This window comes from Phyllobates terribilis, unplaced genomic scaffold, assembly GCF_046119375.1.
Source record: "Phyllobates terribilis strain yellow unplaced genomic scaffold, ASM4611937v1 Scaffold_4__5_contigs__length_816908805, whole genome shotgun sequence".
Classification (NCBI taxonomy): Eukaryota; Metazoa; Chordata; class Amphibia; order Anura; family Dendrobatidae; genus Phyllobates; species Phyllobates terribilis.
The window spans coordinates 41,918,709-41,940,489 of NW_027362764.1; the positions used below are offsets into that span (position 1 = coordinate 41,918,709).

At 44.2% G+C, this 21,781-nt stretch overlaps 1 long non-coding RNA gene across 1 annotated transcript in view; it reads right to left on the reverse strand.

Moving 5' to 3' along the window:
* LOC141264160 (uncharacterized) overlaps nucleotides 1-16,739 on the reverse strand; it is a 68,806-nt gene extending 52,067 nt beyond the window's left edge. The window contains exons 1-2 of the long non-coding RNA XR_012319811.1: nucleotides 16,493-16,739; nucleotides 13,733-13,856 (exon numbers count right to left, since the gene is read on the reverse strand). This is a non-coding gene — a long non-coding RNA (uncharacterized lncRNA). The remainder of the gene's footprint in view (nucleotides 1-13,732; nucleotides 13,857-16,492) is intronic.
* Between the last annotated feature and the right edge of the window lie 5,042 nt (nucleotides 16,740-21,781).

A 21,781-nucleotide genomic window follows, 5' to 3' on the forward strand; every position in this document is an offset into this window, starting at 1 on the left:
GTCCTACTGAATAGACTGTTAGCTGCTTTTTTCTTGCCATAATACAAATTCTAAGTAAAGAAAAACGAGTGGCCATCATTACTTTAAGAAATGAAGGTCAGTCAGTCCGAAAAATTGGGAAAACTTTGAATGTCTGTCCCCAAGTGCAGTTTCAAAAACCACCAAGCGCTACAAAGAAACTGGCTCACATGAGGACCGCCCCAGGAAAGGAAGACCAAGAGTCACCTCTGCTTCTGAGGATAAGTTTATCCGAGTCACCAGCTTCAGAAATCGCAGGTTAACAGCAGCTCAGATTAGAGTCCAGGTCAATGCCACACAGAGTTCTAGCAGCAGACACATCTCTACAACAACTGTTAAGAGGAGACTTTGTGCAGCAGGCCTTCATGGTAAAATAGCTGCTAGGAAACCACTGCTAAGGACAGGCAACAAGCAGAAGAGACTTGTTTGGACTAAAGAACACAAGGAATGGACATTAGACCAGTGGAAATCTGTACTTTGGTCTGATGAGTCAAATTTGAGATCTTTGGTTCCAACCACCGTGTCTTTGTGCGACGCAGAAAAGGTGACCGGATAGACTCTACATGCCTGGTTCCCACCGGGAAGCATGGAGGAGGAGGTGTGATGGTGTGGGGGTGCTTTGCTGGTGACACTGTTGGGGATTTATTAAAAACTGAAGGCATACTGAACCAGCATGGCTACCACAGCATCTTGCAGCGGCATGCTATTCCATCCGGTTTGCGTTTAGTTGGACCATCATTTATTTTTCAACAGGTCAATGACTCCAAACACACCTCCAGGCTGTGTAAGGGCTATTTGACCAAGAAGGAGAGTGATGGGGTGCTACGCCAGATGACCTGGCCTCCACAGTCACCAGACCTGAACCCAATCGAGATGGTTTGGGGTGAGCTGGACTGCAGAGTGAAGGCAAAAGGGCCAACAAGTGCTAAGCATCTCTGGGAACTCCTTCAAGATTGTTGGAAGACCATTTCCGGTGACTACCTCTTGAAGCTCATCAAGAGAATGCCAAGAGTGTGCAAAGCAGTCATCAAAGCAAAAGGTGGCTGCTTTGAAGAACCTAGAATATAAGACATATTTTCAGTTGTTTCACACTTTTTTGTTAAGTATATAATTCCACATGTGTTAATTCATAGTTTTGATGCCTTCAGTGTGAATGTACAATTTTCATAGTCATGAAAATACAGAAAAATCTCTAAATGAGAAGGTGTGTCCAAACTTTTGGTCTGTACTGTACATAGCAGTATTATAGTAGTTATATTCTTGTACATAGGAGCAATATTATAGTAGTTATATTCTTGTACATAGGGGCAGTATTATAGTAGTTATATTCCTGTACATAGTAGCAGTATTATAGTAGTTATATTCTTGTACATAGGGGCAGTATTATAGTAGTTATATTCTTGTACATAGGGGGCAGTATTATAGTAGTTATATTCTTGTACATAGGGGATAGTATTATAGTAGTTATATTCATGTACATAGGGGCAGTGTTATAGTAGTTATATTCTTGTACATAGGGGCAGTATTATAGTAGTTATATTCTTGTACATAGGAGCAGTATTATAGTAGTTATATTCTTGTACATAGGGGCAGTATTATAGTAGTTATATTCTTGTACATAGGGGCAGTATTATAGTAGTTATATCCTTGTACATAGGGGGCAGTATTATAGTAGTTATATTCTTGTACATAGGGGGCAGTATTATAGTAGTTATATTATTGTACATAGGGGCAGTATTATAGTAGATATATTCTTGTACATAGGAGAGCAGTATTATAGTAGTTATATTCTTGTACATAGGGGGCAGTATTATAGTAGTTATATTATTGTACATAGGAGCAGTATTATAGTAGTTATATTCTTGTACATAGGAGCAGTATTATAGTAGTTATATTATTGTACATAGGGGCAGTATTATAGTAGATATATTCTTGTACATAGAGGGCAGTATTATAGTAGTTATATTATTGTACATAGGGGCAGTATTATAGTAGATATATTCTTGTACATAGGGGGCAGTATTATAGTAGTTATATTATTGTACATAGGGGCAGTATTATAGTAGATATATTCTTGTACATAGGAGAGCAGTATTATAGTAGTTATATTCTTGTACATAGGGGGCAGTATTATAGTAGTTATATTATTGTACATAGGAGCAGTATTATAGTAGTTATATTCTTGTACATAGGAGCAGTATTATAGTAGTTATATTCTTGTACATAGGGGCAGTATTAGAGTAGTTATATTCTTGTACATAGGAGCAGTATTATAGTAGTTATATTATTGTACATAGGGGCAGTATTATAGTAGTTATATTATTGTACATAGGGGCAGTATTATAGTAGATATATTCTTGTACATAGGAGATAGCATAATGTTTATAATTAAATAAACTTTCCTATTTCTTTGGAATGATTACTTTTTACGATTTATTAATCCTTTGAGCAGGGTTAGGAATTATCTTGCACATGTAATTATGTTTTGTACTGTCATATTAACTCCCTATTGTAATTCTAATATATATACAGTATATATCCTATAATTGCAATGGGATACATTGGAGATTTTATCTTCACTTGTCTTTTTTTTAGCTCCCCTGTTGCGTGAGGTGAAAATTGAAATAGCGCCCCTCCCCATAGTACAATACAAACCTATAGAGAATAAACTCAATTTGGGTTTTGTTGTTACAGCATTGTTTGAATTGTATAAGTTACCGGGCGGTATGGTTCTCTAGTTCTGATATTTCGGTCAAAAGTGTATGCAATGTTTTTCATTGAAGTGGTGGGAAAAAAAAAACAGAAATTTGTACAATAATAATTTGTAAACCTTTTTCAAAGCCTAGTAAAAGTTTTTTATTTCTCCATGGATGGAGCTGTGTTTGGTTTTGTTTTTTACATGGTGAGCTGACGTTTTAATGGATATAAATTCGGGGTAGATACGGCGTTGTAGTTGCCTAGAATTGCATTTGGTTCAGGGAAGTGAGGTGACAAAAAAAATTAAATTTTGGTGGTTTGATTTATTTTTTCTTCTTTATGCCAGTTACCGTATGGGTTAATTAATTTTATATTTTGGTAGACCCAAGTTTTACAGATGCAGAGATACAAAATATGCTTATTTTGTTTACTTTTTATTTTTAAAGGGGGGAAAAGTTTATATATATATTTATTTATTGGAGTATACAGGACAAAATCAGAGTCCATCATCCTCAATGATTGTCCAGTAAAAAGAAGATGAGCTCTACCACAAGTTCTGAGTCTGCCAACTGTTTGACTTCCTGAGACCATCCATGTGTGGGGGCTTCTCCTCCATGGAGGGGCTACCTCACAATTTTGCCTAAGAACAAGGCCATGAATAAATAATGGGATCTAAACCTCCTCTAACAGCAACTTCTCCCAACGACCCGGGAGCAATGTGTGGATGATGGTCTTTCCAGCATGATGAGACCAGGCCACAAGGAAAATTGATAACCAAGTGACTCGGTGAACAAAACATTGAAACTTAGGGTCCATGACCAGGAAACTTCCCAGATCTCAGTCCAATTGAGAACCTGCGGTCAATCCTCCACAAGCAACAAACAAAATCCAGAAATTGTGATAAACTCCAAGCGCTGATGAGACAAGAACGGGCGGCCATCAGTCAGGATTTGGCCCAGAAACCGATATCCATCTGCCTGGGTGAAGGGCAGAAGTCTGGAGAATAAGGGGGCAGCGCTGGGGATATTGAGGAGTAACAGAAACTTCATGAATTTGTCAATAAAAGTTTAAAAACTCCTGAGATGTTTATAATTGTACTTCAGTCACCAGAGAAATATCCGACTAAAAAAATCAAAACACACTGAAGTAGAAAACCAAAGCAAACCCAAGTTTGTGCTAGTCTGAAAACTTTCGGCCACAACTGTATAATGCTCTATATTTGTGCTGTAATGTAACTTTCTCACTTAGTCCAACAGAAAAAAATCCTTAACTTCTCTCCAACCTGAAAGTCCGTACTAATCTGTCAATAACAGGAGTGATGTGATGTAGGTTTGACCTATGAAACTTTGCACTAGTAGAGATGTGTGACCGCGGATTATGATGTAATGGGGCTTTGGAGCTTGGAGCTTTTAGGGTCATGCAACTTTCTCCTTCAGGAACTTTGATGTTTGATGGTTTATGTTTAGTAATGCAAAAGTGAAGTGACCTCGTCCAGGGTAGATAGGGACGACTCGGTTACCCGGGCCTTTTTTTGCCTGACCTAGGGGATGTCGCGGTGGTCGGCTCCCAGGCCCGTACTCTGGGGTCACTCTTTAAAAGGCGTTTTTAGTTGTTTACTAAATGGCCAACGGCAGCTTGCCGCGCTTCACCGATCTTATGGCGCCGACACACCTACAGCTCACTACTCTGAGCTACGACTCAACTGAATTCCAGAATAGACTAGCTCTCACTTAGACTGACCACTGGCTGGCTCCACCTTCCCTATTTATCTATCCCTAACGGGCTCCCTCTGCTGGTCTGAGGTGGAAGGTGAAGATGTGTGAATGGTTATGGGGGCCTCTTGTGGAGGAATCCATCAATGCACTCTTCCAGGATCTGTGTGTTATGTTCTGCTACCAGAGCTAAGGAAAGAGAGGAGATCTGTCCCTACGATAGAACTCAGCTTAATCCCTACGATGTAACAGGGGACCTGATCCTGCGATCAGACCTGCTAAAGTCCTAAGCTAGTCTGTACGGAGACCTATAGATGTGGGGAAGGAATCCCTACAAGTACTAAGGACTGGGAGGAAAATGGGACACCTCCTAACAGAAATAGTAGCAGACAGACGAACAAACAAAATATATAGAACATAGAGGTCCGTAGACCAAGCAAACTAACAGAGTTAGATACAGAGCACAGGCTAGCTAGAAAGTAGTTATACAATGAAGTTCAGCAAAGCCAGAAGGGCGGAGCAGGATTAAATAGGCCAACAAGGTCATGTGACCAGCAAAGGAAAAAACCTAAGAGCAAGGTTCTAACAGTACCCCCCCTTCTAAGAGGATCCTCCGGATCCCCTAGGACCAGGCTTATCAGGAAATCTCCTGTGAAACGCTCTGATAAGTCTGGACGCGGGAACATCATCTGACCTCACCCAAGAGTTATCCTCGGGTCCGAAACCTTTCCAGGCCACAAGATACTGCAAACTACCTCTATACCGTCTAGAGTTAAGGATGCGAGAAATTTCATATTCCCCGTCCTCCACCACCGGAGGAACAGAGGCAGAGGCGTCACCATCCGACACAACAGCTTTTTTTAACAGAGAGACATGAAATACCGGATTAATTCTCCAGGAGGTAGGAACCTCCAACCTAACAGCACATTGGTTGACAACCTGAAGCACCTTAAAGGGCCCTACAAACTTGGGACCCAATTTCTTAGAAGGAATCCTCAACCGCAGATTCCTAGAGGACAACCAAACCATGTCACCAACAGCGAACAAAACCTCCTGTCGTTTCCTATCAAAGTAGTCTTTAGATTTTCTGTTGGCCTCCTGAAGATTACCACGCACATCCGTCCAAACTCTCTCCAAATCACCGGAAAAATTCTCCTCCTCAGGCACGGCAGATCCCAACTTGGAGAACGACCCAAACGACGGATGTCTCCCAGAACAACAAAAAAAAGGCGAACAACCAGCAGAAGAAGATGTATGATTGTTCAGAGCAAATTCAGCAAGTGGCAGAAACTCAGACCACCCCTCTTGATTGTCTGCCACAAAACAACGCAAGAACTGCTCAACATCCTGGTTTTTCCTTTCTGTCTGGCCATTAGATTCAGGATGATATCCGGACGAGAACGACAAATGAACTCCCAACCTGTCACAAAAGGCACGCCAAAAACGAGCCACGAACTGAGGACCCCTATCAGAAACAATGTCAGTAGAACGCCATGAAGTCTGACAATTTCCTTGACAAAGGCCTTAGCGAGAGTTTTAGCGCAGGGCAGTTTGACGAAGGGAACCAAGTGACACATCTTGCTAAAACGGTCCACGACCACCCAGATGACAGTAAAACCCTCAGAGGGGGGAAGGTCAGTTATAAAGTCCATAGCCAAATGTGTCCAAGGAGCACTGGGAACCTCCAAAGGACAAAGCAACCCCGCAGCAGGAGTATGTGAGGACTTAGATCTAGCACATATAGTACATTGACGCACCCACTTAATGACTTCCTTCTGCCATCCAGGCCACCAAAAACTGCGACCCACCAGTCTCTTGGTCTCAGAGATTCCGGGATGACCTGCCAACCGAGATTCGTGACACTCAACAAACAAATCTCTCCTAAAGGTCCCAGGCACAAACAACCTCCCATGAGGAGTGTTAGATGGGGCATTCTCCTGTGCTTTAAGAATCTCATCTTCCAAAACGGAGTCCAAAGCAGCTATCACAACACCTTCTTGTAAAATGTTCTCCTCTTTCTCAGCACCGACTATGGGAGAAAAACTGCGAGACAAGGCATCCGCCTTAACATTCTTAGTACCAGGGATGTAAGTAACGGAGAATTAAACCGCGAGAAAAACAGTGCCCACCTAGCCTGACGGGCATTCAGGCGCTTGGCAGCATCAAGATATATCAGATTTTTATGATCCGTAAGAACCTGAACGGGAAATTCCACACCTTCCAAGAAGTGGCGCCAGTGTTCAAATGAGAGTTTAATAGCCAATAATTCCCGATTACCAATATCATAATTCAGTTCAGTCTCCGAAAATTTTTTTGAAAAAAAGGCACAGGGATGTAATCCATCCCCGTTATCCTGAGACAATACTGCGCCAACCCCCACAGAGGAACCTCAACCAAAAACGGCTTAGTCACATCAGGCTGCATAAGGATGGGAGCAGAGGTGAACCTCTCCTTGAGATACACAAAAGCTTCAATGGCCTCAGAAGACCACTGAACCGCATCAGCACCTTTCCTGGTGAGATCGGTCAGAGGTTTGACAATACTAGAAAATTTTTTTATGAATTTTCTGTAATAATTGGCGAAACCTAAAAACCTCTGTATCGATTTCAAACCAATAGGCCTAGGCCATTCCTGCACAGCTTGAACTTTAACCGGGTCCATCTCAAAACCTTCGCTGGAGATAATGTAGCCCAAAAAACTAATTCTCTGTACAGCGAACTCACATTTCTCCAGCTTAGCAAAAAGTGAATTGTCCATTAATAACTGTAATACCTCACGTACGCTCCGCCAATGAGACTCCAGATCCGGCGAATAAATCAAAATGTCATCCAAATACACAACCACATTTTTGCCGATCAAAGGTCTAAGGATGTCATTAATAAGATTCTGAAAAAATGCAGGAGCATTAGTAAGACCAAAAGGCATAACCAGATTCTCAAAATGACCCACAGGAGTGTTAAAAGCAGTCTTCCATTCGTCACCCTCCTTCATGCGCAACAGATTGTATGCCCCCTTAAGGTCAATTTTAGAGAACCACTTGGCCCCCATTAACTGGTTAAACAGATCAGGAATCAATGGCAGTGGGTAAGGATTGCGTACAGTAATTTTGTTAATCTCACGAAAATCCAGACAAGGACGTAAACCGCCGTCCTTTTTTTTTACAAAAAAAAATCCAACCTCCACAGGAGACTTAGAGGGCCTAATGTGACCGGCGGCCAAACTTGTCTGTATGTATTCCTCCAAAGCCTTCCTCTCAGGAATAGTAAGATTAAATAAACGACTTTTAGGAAGAGTCGCTCCAGGGACAAATTCAATAGAACAATCATAGTCTCTATGGGGAGGCAAAACCTGCGATTCCTTCTCAGAAAAAACTCTCCAAAAATCCTGAATAGGAACAGGCAATTCTCCCCTATCCAAAGCTGCAATACGCCCGTTACAACACTTGTCATAACACTTATGGCTCCAGGATTTAATTTCACTGGTAGACCAATCCAGTACAGGATTGTGAAATTTTAACCAGGGCAATCCCAATATTACTGGAGAAGGCAAGTTATTCAACACTACCAAATCCAATTTCTCATGGTGAACACCATTAATAGTGAGAGGAAATTCACAGACCTTGAGAGTAATATTCTTCAAAGGGGAACCATCCACAGAAACCACAGCAATGGGGGATGATAAAGGTTCGGGTTTTAAATTGAGTCTTTCCAAGAATCCCCCATCAATTACATTCAGAGTAGACCCACAATCAACAAACACCCGAAATTCCATTAATTTTTCCTGAGCAATCGTGGAAGCAGCTAAAAATACACCCTTGGAATTTAAACAGGCAATACGGGCATGACTGACCATTTTTTTTTCTTTCTTCATACGAAGCTCACAGCCTTTAATCAAATGACCAGATTTTCCGCAATAGAAACACAAGCATTCAGAAAATCTACGGTCTTTTTCTTGAGAGCGAGGTGCCACCGATCCAATCTCCATCGGTTCACCACTGTTAGTACACACATTCTCATAACCAGAAACTGACATACCAGAGGATTTGCTCTCATTAACCCTTGCACGCAGTCTCCTATCCACCCGTATAGCTAATTGCATAGCCTGTTGCAAATCTTCAGGTGTAGGATAAGCAATTAGCAGGTCTTTAACCCTTTCATTAAGCCCAGCAAGAAATAGACTTTTCAGAGCAGAATCGTTCCACCCTGTTTGAGTAGACCAACGACGGAAATGAGTACAATATTTTTCCACATTACCTGATCCCTGTTTCAAACGTCTCAACTCAGTCTCAGCTGATGCGACACGGTCAGGATCATCATATAATAGTCCCAAAGCAGAAAAAAACTATCCACTGATCTGAAGCATGTATCACTAGGTTGCAAAGAAAAGGCCCACTCCTGAGGCTCTTTGCGCAAAAGTGACATTATAAACCCTATGCGCTGGGATTCATCCCCAGAGGACTTGGGTCTCAAACGAAAATACAATAAGCAAGCATTTTTAAATGAAAAAAATTCTCGGTGTTCACCAAAAAATAAATCCGGCAAACATACCTTAGGCTCCAAGAAATGTGCTCCAGGACAGTTACTCACGTGCTGACGGAGCTCGGCCACCTCCAGAGAGAGTCCCTGCAGGCGATGAGCCAAATCCTGAACCGACACCATGATGGAACAGAAAAATCTTTCCTTAGAGAATTTGCAGGCTGGACTTACTGTTATGTTCTGCTACCAGAGCTAAGGAAAGAGAGGAGATCTGTCCCTACGATAGAACTCAGCTTAATCCCTACGATGTAACAGTGGACCTGATCCTGCGATCAGACCTGCTAAAGTCCTAAGCTAGTCTGTACGGAGACCTATAGATGTGGGGAAGGAATCCCTACAAGTACTAAGGACTGGGAGGAAAATGGGACACCTCCTAACAGAAATAGTAGCAGACAGACGAACAAACAAAATATATAGAACATAGAGGTCCGTAGACCAAGCAAACTAACAGAGTTAGATACAGAGCACAGGCTAGCTAGAAAGTAGTTATACAATGAAGTCCAGCAAAGCCAGAAGGGCGGAGCAGGATTAAATAGGCCAACAAGGTCATGTGACCAGCAAAGGAAAAAACCTAAGAGCAAGGTTCTAACACTGTGATACCAAGCACAGCTGGGCATCACATTCCCCCCTAGTTAAGCTCAGCATTCCCGGGCTGAAGTACATTTTTTTATAAAACAATAACAATAGGAAACATGAACAATTCAATAACTCTTCCCTTTATGGGAGGCACCAATCTTAAACGTTATATAACAACAACAAATACTAAGTGTCCTCAGAATTCGAGTCTCCTATGGTGAGGTTCCCAAAAGGATGTCCATCTCACAAGGTAGAGTACTTGGTGGTTTCCACTTCCCGTTCCGCAGCACCAGTCAGTTTTCCCAATACAACAGCAGCTCTTTGCTTGCCTGTCATGGAATACATATCTAAGATACCACATATCTTCCGTTTTAATCCAGACAGGGTATCTGGTTTGCCGTTGTACTGGGGGAGCCATTTTGCTCCAGGAATGTACGGTAAAGTCATAGGAATTACAGGTGTTACAGGCGCTGCCGGTGGAGCGGCGGCTTCAGCCTGCTCATCATCGGGCGCGGGTTGAACTTCAGGGACGTTGACCGGCGTTGTGCTGTTCTTCGGATATCTTAGTGCCCCCCTAGTTAACCGTGGCCTACCTTCTAGTTCTTCTTCCGGTAGGCCGCAGCTCCGCAGGTGAAAGTCGTCTTCAGGACCTTGCGTCGCTTGCGTCTTACGTCAGAGCGTTCGGCGACGTTCCTTACAGGACCTGGCGCTTCTCGCTTTGACGTCGAGGCGTGGGGCGTGTCCGGGGCTTCGCGCTCTTTTGCAGGTACGCCCCTAATTTTCCCGCGGTTACGCCCTTCTCGCTCGGCGGCCCAACAATGGCGGCAATCTTCACCACAACTTTACGTACACAGTTCAGAATAAAGGCGCACAGTACCCGGTGGCAACGGGCATAACACTCCGACGTTGCAACGGGCACGTGATCCTGTTCGTGACGCCAGGAAGAGATGACTCGCCCAGGGTGGATAGGGACGACTCGGTTACCCGGGCCTTTTTTTGCCTGACCTAGGGGATGTCACGGTGGTCGGCTCCCGGGCCCATACTCTGGGGTCACTCTTTAAAAGGCATTTTTAGTTGTTTATTAGTTTTATTAAAGTTCGTGACGCCACCCGTGGTTTCTGGTGAGATTCACCAGCGCTGCGGCAGTCCACTGAGGCCGATGTAGTGGCAGCTTAGATGGTATCGCTCCCCACAGGCGGAGCAGGACCTCAGGTCAGCATAGGAAGGGGGATGCAGGACAGGCGAGACCCAGCCGGTTCAGAGCAAGAACAGGGACAGACACGATAGTCACTTCAGTACCTTTTACTGATGGAAATTCAGGCACATCCTGGAGCACTGTAGGGTGAAGGGTGCATGTCAGGATCCTCCCCAATGAGCGGGCGTAGGGCCTCCTGTTTCTTGCCTCTGCGTGGTAAGTTTTTGACCTGCCTGGAGCTAGGCCTAACTTTGCCTCTGTCCTGCGCTGGCTGACCTTGTGGTAGGGCCTTTCCTCGGAATACATGCTCCCAGCTTCAGGGCCTATGTGTCTCCTGGCTCTGTTACGTATCAGCACTTTAGCGATCCTGGGACTTGTAGTTCTCCAGGGATTCCGGTTACACTTTACTGGGTCATAGAGATCCCGGTAACTTCGGACCCGGTGTCCGGTATCGTTCGGGGTGAGATGGTTAAGCTCCTCTGCCCCCTATGTACTAACTCTCTACTCGCCTTCAGCCTACTCGGGCCCTCACTAGGCTAACGGCAGCTTGCCGCGCTTCACAGATCTTATGGCGCCGGCACACCTACAGCTCACTACTCTGAGCTACGACTCAACTGAACTCCAGAATAGACTAGCTCTCACTTAGACTGACCGCTGGCTGGCTCCACCTTCCCTATTTATCTATCCCTAACGGGCTCCCTCTGCTGGTCTGAGGTGGAAGGTGAAGATGTGTGAATGGTTATGGGGGCCTCTTGTGGAGGAATCCATCAATGCACTCTTCCAGGATCTGTGATACCAAGCACAGCTGGGCGTCACCGAAGTCAAAAAGCAGTGTACTTGGGCTTTTCTAAGATGCATTCTTGTGTGATTTTGGAACTTTCAAAGGGTATGAAAATTTGAATTAGTGAGGCTGTGGAGCCGTCCACCATTGGGGCTCTGGAGCCGTCCACCATTGGGGCTCTGGAGCCGTCCACCATTGGGGCTCTGGAGCCGTCCACCATTGGCGATGTGGAGCCGTCCACCATTGGCGATGTGGAGCCGTCCACCATTGGCGATGTGGAGCCGTCCACCATTGGCGATGTGGAGCCGTCCACCATTGGCGATGTGGAGCCCTCCACCATTGGCGATGTGGAGCCGTCCACCATTGGCGATGTGGAGCCGTCCACCATTGGCGATGTGGAGCCGTCCACCATTGGGGATGTGGAGCCGTCCACCACTGGAGATGTGGAGCCGTCCACCATTGGGGATGTGGAGCCGTCCACCATTGGGAATGTGGAGCCGTCCACCATTGGGGCTGTGGAGCCGTCCACCATTGGGGCTGTGGAGCCGTCCACCATTGGGGCTGTGGAGCCGTCCACCATTGGGGCTGTGGAGCCGTCCACCATTGGGGCTGTGGAGCCGTCCACCATTGGGGCTGTGGAGCCGTCCACCATTGGGTTTGTGATTGTATACATCAATGGGTATATGCAACCACTCTTGGGCTTTGGAGATGTGCCATCTTCCGGCTGTGTAGACACCTCACAACAATGCTAGACTGCAATTTTTCTTTTATTTTTGAGAAATGTGAAAAATGTATGTGTTAAATCTGTTTTACTTTCCTGGGAGTCATCCGTTTAGTACATTGTTTCTTTTACCATGAGAACATGACATAATCTATATTGTGCTTTTGTCTCAGTGACACGATATTTTTCACATGGCCTGAGAACTGTTATTTTAGCGTTTTTTGCTGTGCCTCCCGATTGCTTGTGCCATTTTCTGTTTTTCTTTCTGTCTTCTTTCACTTTTGAAGATGGGTGATTATCAGCGTCCCAGAAGAAAAACTATTGTTCTCCGAGTGTAATGAGTGCCAAACAGGAGCAGCGAGGCATTCAGCACACATCCTGTACCCACAGACAATAGGGGAAGAATCACATGGTAGAAACGAAGCTAGAATTACCTACAACTCCTAGAGACCCAACGCGCTCCACACCTCCACCCTCACAGCACTGGAAAAATAATTCATCCACTTCCACCATCGTACAGTTCTGTGAATTTCAAAAAATATCTATTTGGGCTTTAAGAAATGGACATCAAACAAGTAGAATGTTTCACGGAAAAAAGATCAACCTGGCGGAGCTTTCAGGACTTCTTTGTGTCTAGTAGAAATGGATAACTCTTGGTTGAGACCCCTGTGCAAAAAAATGTTATGGACTCCACTGGAACTTGGACCCCCTAAAAAATATCAAGCACCAAAAAGTTAGTCAGAGTTGGGAAAGTGGTTGATGGTCCCAAGAAGTGATGGAAACGCAGCCCCGATATTTATATAGCTTCCCTATTCTTCAATTCCCTAAATCGAAAAATTTAAACATCAACCCCCGGGACTTTTCAGGATACCCCTAAAAGTTCAGGCTCACCCACTTTGGGGTTCAGTTTTCAAAATTTTCCTGCAAAATTCGGATTATTTTACAGGACTACATAAATTATTCTAAATAGTAAAATAAAGTTTTTACAGACCCCCTACCTAAAATAAATAGAGTTTGTCAAAGCTATGAAATCTCTATGCTGCGTCGTTTGTTTACCAGATGGGATACATGACAGGTCGCAGATATCGTTCAGTCTGCTAAATTTGCTTATAAATAATACCAATGTTTGGGCTAAAAACAAAACAAAACAATGTGACAGGTGCCCTTTAAGGAAGGGATTAGCAATTGATAAGGCAACAATTAAATCTGCTGCTGTAGTAACATATTGTACCAATAGGTGGCAGTATAGAGGCAAATGTTTGTTTGACATTTGACAAAGAACTTTGGTAAAAAGAGGCCGAGCTTCAGCTTACATTTGGTGATGGGACTTGCAGAGGTTTGGGAGTTGAGGAATTGTGAAAGATGGGGAACCACAGGTTGGGGAGCACTGTGTATAGTAGAGAGGAGCAAATCTGCAGATTCACACAAATTTGTCCACTGTGCATTTTTTCCCCATACCCAAGAACCTAACAAGCAGTGGAAAAAAATGATACTCACCCGGCCGTCACGTGTGCCCGTTGCAGCTCCACTCCGGTTCAGCCCAGTCTTCCTTGAGCCATCTTCTCGCGCCTTCTGACACCTTCTCCGGTCATGGTCAGCGTAGGAGATGGTTCAAAAAACACTGAAAATGTCAAAGATGAAGCGAAGACCAGAATGAAGAAGATGACCATGACGGGACATGTGTGAGTGTAATTTTTTACATTTTCTTGAACCCCTTTCTTCGCCCTTTATAATACCCAGCTGCCTTTTTTTTTTAAGATTCGCAGAAAGCAAAAAAAAATTAAAAAATGTATTTCGGAAGAATCCAAATTTTTGTGTAAAATTCAAGGTGAATTCCTTTTATCTCTAACTGATTTGCTCATCTCTTAGGTCCATGACAGGTGACTCCATCTTACCTGCATTGTCTGTCGCAGTCTACGGTAGTCTGAAAATGATCGTCTTCTGCGTATAAGGATGAGCTCGATAGGAATTCAGGACACAGAGAGGGGATTTGTAATATGGGGCAGATTTTGACTATATACACCACAATTTCCCACTGGTCACCCGGCTTCTCCAGACCCCTAAGGAATGCACCAGCTTAGTTATATGACAGTATACGGGGGTTATCCCCTGGTGTAATTCTTGTAATATTTATACTCTCAACACCCAGTTTTCCCAAGTATACAACTCCCATTGTCTTTTACCTTAACATCTACTCCAGCAGTTTGGTGCAGGGAGAAACAGTAACCCTACATTGCTTGCTCAGTACAGATGAGGGGCAAAACGACCGAAACAGCTATCTGAAGAAGAAGTGATTTCCTTTTGGAGGAAACTTTGGTTTATTCAATGGAGATGTAGGATTGGATTCTCGCTGCCCTGGTCCAGTCTGGACCTCTATGGTCTTCCCTTCTGTTCCTGGGATCCTCTGCCTTTTTGGAGGCATCTACGTTATTATGTCGCATGAAGCCTAGACTCTAACCAGACCCGATGTCATGACAGGTGTCACACGCCAACGTCATGATGACTAGAGGTGCCCAGAATGCCAGGCTGATGATACTGAGCATGGACGTGAAAGCCAGAAGTCTCGAAGAACCAGACTGGAAGCCGGACCTGGGCATCGTGAATTGCTCATCCAGTAGGTGGCCTAGAGAGAAAGCTTTCCTTCCTTCTGGACAAGTTACTTTGCTTATTCTTCCTAGAAAGCATCACATGGCATGTAAGACTCCCTTAACCAGTTGATGATCTCCATAAAGAGAAATTGGGAAAGCTCGGTGATGGCCTCTATGGTTGACAGCCATATTGATCATCAGTCTCATCCAGTTTACGTTGAAACCATAAGAAAGAAAAAAATGTAATAGAAAGTTACAAGAAGGGAATTAACTTCTTTTTAAGGGAAAAGCTCTTTAATTGAAACTTAAAAACTTAGATTATAGATTGCAAATTCCAATTCCTCTGCTTCGCTCAGTACATCTTGTATTACGTCGCGGCTGCTTTCAGTTTCCAGGACAAGTGGATGAAGCAGATTAGGTTTTCTGCAGTTGCAAATTCCAGTAAATCTGCTGATTATCATGTGTGAGGGCAGAACACGAGGTGAACTCCCCGGGCTTTATCAGCTGTCACTCAGGGACCCGTGTGTCACATCCGCCTCTGCGCTCAGATCACGAGGTTTCAGTTCTGTACATTTGTTTTCATTTAAAAATATAAAGACGTGGTAAAAAGGAACAGATAACGCGGGAGGAGCACACGGCACGTCGACTGAAGAGAAGAGCAACGACGGAACAAAAAATAATAATTCACAAAAATAGATGTGGACTTGTCTGGATAGATACATCTGTGCTAAGGAAAGCAGAGTGGTGGGTGGTATAATGCTCAGTATTAGGGTGATCAGTATCGGAGGTGATCAGTATTGGATGATGATCAGTATCGGAGGTGATCAGTATTGGATGATGATCAGTATCGGAGGTGATCAGTATTGGATGATGATCAGTATTGAAGTTATCAGGATTAGCCAGTGATCATCAGAATTGGGGGTGATAAGTACTGGAGGTGATCGGCATTGGAAGTGATCAGTATTAGGCACTGATCCGAATTGGAGGTGATCACTATTGGGGTTGATCGTATTGGAGGTGATCAGTAAAGGAGGTGATCAGTATTGGATGATGATCAGTACTGGAGCTCATCACCAGCATTGGAAGTGATCAGTATTAGCCAGTGATCTTCAGAATTGGGGGGTGATCAGTATTGGGATTGATCAGTATTGGAGGTGATCAGTATTAGGCAATGATCAGTACTGGATGATGATCAGTATTGGATTCTGTCGTCAAGCCATTGAGCTTTTGGTCAAGCAGAGGAAGGTGGGACTGGGTGGGAAATAGAGTCAGGGAGGCAGAAACTCGGAAAGTGCTATGACACTCCCAGAGCACTTAGGCCTTATTTGCATATGCATTAAAAAAATAGATTTATTAGTCAGGGAGCAACAGACTGTATCAGTAGAAGTCTTGGATGACATTACCTTTCAGATCATTTCAACAATTTTGGGGAGTGGATTGTTGCTGTCTGCCGCCACCACTAGGGGGAGCTCACTTCAAGGGGCTTTATATACCCAATGGGAGCTGTAGAACTGTGTATGCAGTGAGCTCCCCCTAGTGGAGGTTCAGGAATTTGTTCAGTATCAGGCCCCTCTAACCAGGGGCCCCATAGTCACCTGCTCTGTCATGAAGGTGCTACATACAACTACTGAAGTATGCAATGATGCCGCTGTTATAAAAACGAACTCACCTGCACTGAGGAGTGAAGATCGGGGAGGGCAGAGGCTGCAGGCGCTGACTGTCATTTTCTATACAGACTGGAAATTCAGGTGAGATCCCATTGTCCACATGTTAGACCCGGGGGGGGTGGAGAATAAGTGAATCTATGAGAACCGACACCAACAGGATTTATTTCTATCACCAGAGCGAAGATACGAATGTGAAAAACATCAGATGTGTCCTGATCCTGCAGATGATCAAAGCTGACACGCGGTGTTATGTCTGGTGCAGGTCCTGGGGGGCAGAAACCGAAATAAAGAGATTCTAAAACCACAAGATACTTTATTCTCTGTGTATATAACTGCTGGAGTGGAGACATATTTGTAAAGGGGTTGTGCGGCATTTTATGAAAGTTGTCTAGGTGACATAGAAGATAATCTGGAATGTTTCTCCACTTTCCCCTCTTCCCTTTTTTACTAGTTCTGCAAAGTGTGTTGTAACAATGAAAAGTGTGTGTCTATGAGGTGTAAAGAGGGATCATTGGGGCAGGTCAGGGTCCAATAAAGGGCTGAAATCTGGTATCAGACAGAGAATAGATTTTTGCCTCTTCTCCACACACCTCGCTCTCTCAGTGAGATTGGAGATGTCTGTGATCAGCAATTTTCACGTCTTGTCACAGATTCTCAATGGGATTTAGGTCTGTGACTGAGCCGTTCACACACATGAATATGCTCTGATCTAAACCCTCCATTGTAGCTCCGGCAGGATGTTTTGGGTCTTTGTCCTGCTGGAAGGTGAACCTATGTTCAAGTCTTTTGCAGCCTCCAACAGGTTTTCCACTTAGCTCCATCCATCTTCCCAACAACTCTGACCATTTTCCCTGCCCCTGCTGAAGAAAAGCCTCCCCACAGCAGGATGCTGCGACCACCATGTTTTACAGTGGGGATGGTAATTTCAGGTTCTCATCTGACCAGAGCACCTTCTTCCATATACCATGTAGGGGACACAGCTAACATGTGGAACAAGGTGCTCTGGTCACATGAGGCCAAAGTAGAACTTTTTGCCTACATGCAAAACTAACACTGCACATCACCCAGAAAACACCATCCCCATCGTCAAGCATGGTTGAGGCATCATCATGCTGTGGGGAGGCTATTCTTCAGCAGGAATGCTATGTGTGGCAAAAAACTAACACTGCACATCACCATGAAAGTGCCAGTAATGGACTGCAGCGGTTGCTACAAAGAATAAAACTGTGCTCATCAGCTCCATTGAAAATATTTAAATCCAGCTGCCACCGGAGCAAAAAAAAGAGCTGAAAGATGGTATCAGGCCCCCACCTGTCTGCTATTGATGACATGTCCTATACATAGGTCATCAAATGTCTATGCCTGGACAACCCCTTTAAGCAGGCTAAGCTCTGGACTGATACAATGTATCAATGCAGGTAAAATGTATTCAATAATCTGCACAGAAGGATTAGAAGAACACATTGGATACAATGGTAACGAACCCTCAGCTTTGAGAAGTAATGGATCTGGACAGTGCTTTCAGCCTCTGAATGTTCTCATTTACTAAAAGCAAGCGGAGATCGTAAAACTAGATTCCATATCTCTGCTTGCTGTCGATTATTAAAAACATGTTTACTAACACCAAGAGGCTGATAACCTTTAAAAACCTCAAACTTTTCACAGCTTAGGGTTTGCTACAGTTGTATCCAGTCTATACTGCAGATTGATACATTTTAACTGCAGCGATACATTGTAACCAACAGGAGAAGGATTGGAGTACAGAAGTTAGACTAGTCTGGATACATTGGTACCAAACCCTCAGCTGTGAGCAGTATTAGATCTGTACAGGGTTTTCAGTCATTGAATGAAAAAAAGAATGTTCATATTTACAAACAAAAAGCAGATATTTTGCAAATAACTTATCCAGTATATTAATGAGGGTTGATTTTATATTCCATATCTCTGCTTGCTGTCAATAAATGGGAATATTTCTGTTCACACCAAGAGGCTGATAACCTTCACAAACCTCGCAGCTGAGGGTTTGGTACAATTACGTGCAGGGTTTTTTCAGCCTCTGAATATAAAGAAGAAGGTATTTATTCACCGACAGCAAGCAGAGATTTTAAGAATAGAAGTAGTCAATTATTATTGAAATTCGGTTTGACCGTCGTATAATGATTTTTTTCTCTCCATATTCAAGATCTCTGCTTGCTGTCGATAAATGGAAATGAATTTTGTTCACATGTAAGGACTTTAAAAAAAACTCATACTTTTCACAGCTGAGGGTTTGTTACAGCTGTATCCAGTCTATAAGCTAAGCAGCTGAGAGCCAGACTGATACATCTTACCTGCACTGATACATTGTAGCACATGAGCAGCACATTGGAAGGATTTGTGCTGCTGATATGTTTAGTTTAGATAGAAGTGTAGCAAATACCCAGCTGTGAGAAGTATCAGGTCTGTACAGAGTTTTCATTAATTGACAGCAAGCAGAGATTTGGAAAATGGTGAGAAAAGAGAAGCACAAAGTATATTAGAAAGTTGCAAAACTTTTCCTCCTACAGTGAATAGATGTTACTTCCCTGCCCTGGTTCAGTATGTAAATACCCAGGTGGTGGCTTATTGGTGCCCCCCTGGCACATACCTCACCAAGCTTCTCCCCCATCCCCCACTATGCTCCTGATTGACATGCAACTTGCAGAGATTACCCCCCACCTTGCAGTTTTCTGGTTCCTAAATTGCACAGTGCACAGATACATCTCATTACATTTTCCAATATAATGAGCCTTTTGTTGGTATTTTTCCCAGGGGCTCATGATCTACAGGGCCGGCTTGTACCTTTTCAAGTGGCCCTGCACTAATGAATGGCTTCATGGAGCTTTGTAGGTGAAGCACTGAATTTGACCTTACAAAACTCCACTCCAACAGGAAAGAGTTGAATCCCGGGGCCTGAGCTCTGACAAGTCTCTGCGCCCCATTGTGTGGTGCGGAGCGCGCCTGGCCGGGGTCCAGCTCTCTGCAGGGAGGGGGTTCAGGTTTATACAAGTGTAGACGCAGCTGGGAATTAATACTGGAGCTCAGAGCTGTTCTGCTTCCAAGTATGGTCAGGATGGGAAAGCGCGACACGTTCTGGCCCTTTGTCATGTCTCGTTTTACGTAATCGCGGACTATTGTTTGTATATATTACGGAGAATGGCACCAGGAGCTCCTGGAAAACGAGAGATGTAGGTAAACCACAGCGGGGTCCCATCCAGACAGTCCGATATCACATGAAATACTGTACAGGGGTGATGTCAGTGGTGTAGCATGGGGTGGGGGGCGCAGAGATGGTCGTCCTGGGTGCAAAATTCCTTGAGGCACAACTTCAAGTACGTGTGCCCAGATACAAAAGCCCCAACGGTGCCCTCAGTCTTTACCAGCAATGGATCTTTTCATATGGGCAAAAGGGATCTTTTGGGCCCCCTAGACTCGAGGGCCCAGGTGCGATTGTTATCCCTGCACCTATTATAGTTACGCCCCCGGGCACAACATTTCATAAGAAATAAGTAAATCGCCAAGCCCCAAAGATCTGGAACGGTGGCGGGTGCCAAACATTACTTAAAGGGAATCACTATATTTTAAGGAGGCATTAATACTTTTAATGGAGCATTATTTATTTAAGGGGGGCATTATCATTGAGTTTAGGGGTGCAATAACTGCCTTGCCCATGCTACACCACCACTGGGTGATATTTCACACGTGCAGGCTATTACCCAGGTGTAAGCCTTGTTCATGTTCTCTTACATGCCCACGGGTGTCCTTTCGGCACACACTGTTATTCCCGTATCCCCGTATCCCCAATCCCAACCAGCCATAAGACTGTGGCACTCGGTTATCGTCATCAGACAGGAGCATGGCGCATGCACAGCTAGTGCTCTATCCAGCTCCTCATGGACGGGGTCCTGTACTTTGGGGAGAGGGCTCAAGACTCCCATTATGACAATAGTTGGGTATCCCATTGGTCGGAATAACACTGATCTAACAGTTCAATCGGATAGGTTATACTTTGATTAATCCGGAATATCCCTTTAAAATTATAAAGTCAATTTGCAAGAACAACTGAATGCAAAGCAAAGAGGGGCAACTATAGGACTTATAAACGGGGTCCAAAAGCCATAGCGCCCACAATTGTCGGGGCTAAATACACTTCTACATTACCTTTGTCAACTCATCACAAAACTACTGATAGGGGGTTAGTGATTAGCTCTTCTGGTCTAGGGGGTATACAGGAGTTTGTGCAATATTTCTGGTAGTAATGTCCCTTTGTGGTCGGGGGATTTTGTGGCATTAATATTCCCATGCTCCTCCATGTTTCAGGAGGATGAAGGAATTAATGATATGATCTGTAGTAGGTCCAAATGCATCAATGACCTCAGTGGGGGAAGGCAAATGCCCCATCATACTTGCAATGTGCCATCACTCACTGCAACACATGGAGACTCCTCTCTTGATCCCATTGGCAACTTCCAGGACCGGACTCCTATCACCGGGACAGCTCCTTACTCCATCCATCTGTCTGGCAGGAAATACTCTAATCATCGGGGTCAGGTCCACATATAGGAGCCTAAACCCAATACTTACTGGCACTGTTTAGCTGCTGCAGCTTCATACATACACCACCTGTCGAAGCAGAAGCATGGCGGCACCACTCATCGGGGGTCTCTTCCAGTTCAGCATGACTCATGGCAAATAGAGACCTACGCTCTCTGGGGTCGATCAGGGGCAGACATATCATTGGTGCAGCAGCACAGGGGCCCAAGAGATGAGGGGGTCCATTTTGAACTCCAAAATAGGTAGAACTGTGCATTATAATGAGCTATTAGACTAGAAAGGGCCCGTAGATTGATCTTGCACAGTGGCCGTCTTCAGTCTGTGTCCCCCAGTGCCCCTCACTACTGAGCTTTAAGCATCAACAGCTGCACAAATCTCTCTGCAGGTTTGCTACAATGTATCAGTTTGGACTCCGAGCTGTTTATCTCACAGAGGATTTTCTGGATTGGATACAATTGTAACGATCTCTCTGCAGGACTTAATGAGGACTAATATGAACAAGGATTTTTTTTCTTTGCTTCTGGAGGAGAGCTAATTTGCATCCTTTTTTTTTCCCAGGGAGCATTACCAGTAAGTCTCCATAAACCATATGGATCTCTTCAATGCAAACTCAGGCAGTAAAGTGATCGCTTTTGATTTGATGTTTGACTTTATAGATTATACACACAGTATGGAGCAAAACTGACACCGGGGAGATCAACTCGGGGGTTTGTTATTTC